The sequence below is a fragment of the Nicotiana tomentosiformis genome, chromosome 11 (assembly GCF_000390325.3).
Source record: "Nicotiana tomentosiformis chromosome 11, ASM39032v3, whole genome shotgun sequence".
NCBI classification, from domain to species: domain Eukaryota; kingdom Viridiplantae; phylum Streptophyta; class Magnoliopsida; order Solanales; family Solanaceae; genus Nicotiana; species Nicotiana tomentosiformis.
The window spans coordinates 83,997,344-84,002,678 of record NC_090822.1 but is presented as its reverse complement, the minus strand read 5'-3'; positions in this window follow the sequence as shown (position 1 = coordinate 84,002,678).

The following is a 5,335-nucleotide window of genomic DNA, read 5'->3' as shown; positions in this document are numbered from 1 at the left end:
CGTACCCATTTGAAACTTTAGTCTATCATGAAATTTCTAACTTCTACATTCGATGCCGAAACCTATCGAATCAAGTCTGATTGACCTAAAAATTTTCACACAAGTCATAAATGACATAACAAACCTATTCCAATTTTCGGAATCGGATTCCGACCCCGATATCAAAAAGTCAACCCCGGGTTAGACTTTTCAAAAATTCGACTTTCTCCATTTCAAGCCTAATTCTATTACGAACCTCCAAATAATTTTCTGGATACGTTCCTAAGTCCAAAATAACCATACGGAGCTCTTGGACTCATCAAAATTCAATTCCGAGGTCGTTTATACATAAGTGAACATCCGGTCAACATTTCCAACTCATGTTTTCAATTATGAGACTAAGTGTCTCATTTCACTCCGAAATCCTTCCGGACCCGAACCAACTAACCCGATAAGTCATAAATCAACTGTAAGGAATAAATTGAGCAGTAAATGGGGGAACTGGGTTGTGATACTCAAAACGACCGATCGGGTCGTTACATTCTCCCCCACTTAAATATACGTTCGTCCTCGAACGTGCCAAGAGTTGTTCTTAACCTTCAAATCTCTATTACACCTTACCATCACATACCCGGGGGTGATCGCACATCACCCTATTCTATATAGGCCTGACAACACAATACAACTAAAAATCCTTAATTTAACCTTAGCCCAAAAACCTTGAAATTCAATTCTCAATCCTTCAAAATTTCTTTTCAAGACACGAATCTTACATTTACACACTGTATGAGTATGAACAAGCTACATCGAGCTATAACTATAATCACGGATATAATTTACCCAGAATATTAGACAACTCGCCCGCTTGTAGCACCATTCCTAATCACAATAACTACTTCAAACTAACTAAGTACTAGCATTAAACCCCATATCGAACAAAACCTCATCCCAACACCTTCGTACATTGTTAATAATAAAAGAAACACATGGAAATCTCATGACCCATTATCAGATCAACAAGTCATAGAGCTCTCTCACCCCAACTATAACATAATCACTTGCTAAGCCAACTTTCAATATTATCCTTCCAAATATATTGTAATCAAACATGATAGTACCTATTCTAGGTCCAATGAACTTACATTATTAAATACAACTATCCCATAGACACGTCACATCAATATAACTCAAGCCACAACTGCGCAATCTGTGTACCTAGTTATGGGATATGTCTCAAGGAAGAGAACCGTATTGCAAGTCCAACAAGCACCACCACAACCATAATGTTACAACCAACTCCTCAAATTTTGTGAAGAGGATAACCGTAAGTGCATGTGCACAATTATAGAGGAAGGAAATTAATAGATCAGATAGATTATTATAGAAATAGAATTCCCACACACGACACAGATAACTCATGTGCCAATAATATGAATCGCCCGGCATGGTCACAAGCCTCCAGTCCCAGCATATCATACAAGAGCAATTCAACAAGTACACTTGTGTATGAAAATGAAATAAGATTCTCATGCTCTTGGACTGGTAGAAATAACACGCCATAGTGTAAGAACGTGCAAAGTCTGCTATCACACTTCAATCGGAATTAGTAACTATCCCGTTTATTTAGGGAATCATCTTCTTTGTAACCTCAAGTATAGCCCAGATAGTTCTCAACAAAGGTACGAATATGGGAAACGTTATAACCTTACGCTTAACAGTCAACTCTAGGCATATAATAGCCTAAGCATTCTTCCGAGTATGAATACATTCTCTAATGACTGCACATGGGCTAAAACCTCACATATATGCGCACTAATAGCGCATAGCTATCACAAATAATTAACGCAACTAGTGCCTCCACCGAGTTTTAAATAAAATAGTCACATCAAATAGGTCGCAATCCCGAACCAATATACTTCTGAGAACTTTCAGTCTCCAAATTCATCAAACACATGAATCACCATAACTGATCCCAACTCCAACACTAAAATGACTAACACATCTTCCATTCATGATAATCCCATAAGGAATACTTTCATAATTCTTTCGTGCCACATAGCAATAATTTGAATATCATCAGTCTATCAACCAGGTGAGTACTGCAATACCGATGAACATCTGTAAGTCAAAACACAACGCGCCTTCTGAAATGCGCACCCTTATCAGGAATTACCGAGCAGTTATAACATTCATCGAAATATTTGAAACTGGCCACGTTGTCCAACATTCGTTACCTTCACTTCAAGACTGAACTGTTACCTTGTACATGTAATTCCTAATCCCGCACAATACACCACATCTATTATGCCATCATGTGACAAGCACAAGAATCCCATTATCAACTCTGAGTTACCCCATTTGTTCAAATCCACATTATACCGTCCAAATGGGCCAAAAGACACGTGCCCCATTAGCATAAAAACACTCAAAGAAGTAACTCTACTTTAATACCACCTATCAAGTTCATACCCCGTGCGCACTACACCATTCATAAATAACAACTCCCTTATCCTACGATTTTTATATACTCATAAAGCGCAATATAACCCATATCCAGAAATTTCCTTACTCAAGTCATTTTCAAACTCCACCTCTGCAAGTTATCACCGATTCCCAAGCATACTTCAGACCAAAATAAAAATTTGACATATATCCATGAATTGATTTGTCCATAGCAGACTCCCCCACTTGGCTCAAAGCCATAGATTTAAACACTCCATAGCTCACAATACCCATACTTTATTACTGCCATAATACTGCAGTCGGTCCAACAAAAAATCTTCACAAGCTTAGGTAACACAAAACCATAAATACTTCAATTCATCTGCTAAGCTCGCCTTCATTCTCGTGACGGTCAAGTCAACTTTCTCAACTAATCCAAACTCAAATCTCAACACATATACCCCACTAGGAGAAAAGAAACTCTATATTCACATCATAAGGAACACACCTACATAGATTACTGCGCAGGAAATAACCCACCTGCTTAGTCTCAAATTGGCATCTTGTTATACCCTTTTGCAGCCACAATTACTATGAAATCATTTAATCTTTATGAGTCCAAACTCATTAACCAGACATGAGAATTTAATTTACCCCAAAATTTAAGAACGTGAAAGATCTTTCAAAACATTCACACTCGAGATTGTACGTCATATCAAAACGAAAATAAAGCACCCAATGGCCTTCCTTTACATTTCAAGGAAATACTTCTCGTCACATTCAAATCATCTTAGCACATCCCGCAGTTACATCATACTCATCACAAATCCATTCCACTGCTCATCGAGCCACAAATTCAACTCGTAGGAACATTATTGGACATATGAGTACAAATGTACAGGTTACAACTGAAGATACTGAGCCTAAGCTGTGGTCTAAACCTGGCCTCATGTCCTCCAGACTGGCCCATCACCAGAACACTGAATACACATCTCAAACATCGTTCATGGAATCACAAGCCGGCGATGCACAACTGATACCGAGCGCTCATATGCGTATACGAAATGCGTGGAAGGAATTCAAAGAGTTATGTTTCAAGCTGAATCAATTCCGCACGATAGAATACAAGAAAGTGAAATTTTCCTAAAGGTTCAACAGCCTCTCAAAGATAAGTACATACGTCTCCGTACCGATCCGCAAGACTCTACTAAACCTGCTCATGACTCGTGAGACCTATGTCACCTAGAGCTCTGATACCAACTTGTCACGACCCAAAGATCTCACCTGTCGTGATGGTGCCTATCTCAATACTAGGCAAGCCAACAATCTCAATAAACCACCATATCTTTTAAGTTTGAAAACAAAATAATTAAATTCAGCAGAAGAAATCTCAAAATTTCAAATATATCACTCCCAAAACCCGGTGTCACTAAGTACATAAGCATCTAATGTGAATACAATGTTTGACTGATAAAAAACACTGTTTGAAAGTATAGAACAGTACAATAACTGAAGGAAAGAGAGACAAGGTCAGTGGACGCCGAGCAAATACCTTGATAGTCTCTAACTGATAGTACTCTGAAATCTAACAATCTCCGTGTCTGAAAGCACCTAGATCTGCACACGAGGTGCAGAGTATAGTATGAGTACAACTAACTCAATAAGTAACAAGACTAACCTTTAGGCTGAAAGAAATGATGAGCTCCGCAGGTACATTCAAGTAAAAATAATGGTACATAAATGTAGGCATGCTTTCAAGTTCAACAGTTAAACTCAGAACAAGTAAAATAGATGGATACTGCATGATATGGGGAATATGACATCTCAGTAGCAAGACCTCTTGTAGATACTGGTCACCAATTATTCGGTCACTCGGTATAGTTTATGGACAGTCCAGCCCCGGGGTATTCCAACCCGTATATATATACACACATCGACTCATAGTTAGTCATTCAGTACCGTATAAGACCAATCCATCCCTGGGGTAATTTATCCCCAAATGCAAATGATACAGACAAGATCCATGTCCACGTAAATTCATTACAATATAAATAAGTAAGGCAAGTCCATGCCCTAGGAAAATCCATCCCAAATATATATATATAAGCAGTAAGTAAGGCAAGTCCATCCCGAATATATATAATCATCTACGCTCACTGGGGGTGTACAAACTCCGGAGGGGCTCCTTCAGCCCAAGAGTAATACAAAGCCAATATGGCCTACTACAGGCGGGCAGTCCCGATCTGTATAATAACAAAGCCTATAAGGCATGCTGCAGGCGGGCAGCTCCGATCCATAAAATATTAAAGCCATTAAGGCCTGCTCCAGGCGGGCAACCCCGATCCAGAATAATAATAATGTATAAAGCCATTATGACCCGGTGCATTGTGCAGCTCAATCCCATAAATATCCTCACAATAACCAATTATTACTGAGTGTGAAATGTATATTCTAGAACAATTAATTCAATAGCTTCACGACCCCAAGGGTCTTAAAATATCGGCACATAGCCTAAACATGATCTTTATTACAAGCCTCAGCTTAATTCCTCTAACACGTGCCACATGTTCAAATAATAACATGATTATTTAATTTTACTACTTCACATGATTTATTCAAGACACACTTTCTGTGGTGCACGTCTACATGTTCGTTACCTATCGTGTGTGTCACCTCCAAACAATTCATATCATACCAAATTCGGGGATTCATACCCTCAGAACGAAGTTTAGAAGTGTTACTTACCTCAAACCGTGTAATTCTTTACTCCGCTATGCCTTTGCCTTGTGAATTGGCCTCCAAATGCCTCAAATCTAGCCACAATTAATTCGATTTAGTCAATAAAATTTATTGAAATTAATTCCATAAGAAAATATTAATTTTCCATAAAAAATCAAAATTTAGCTCAAAAATC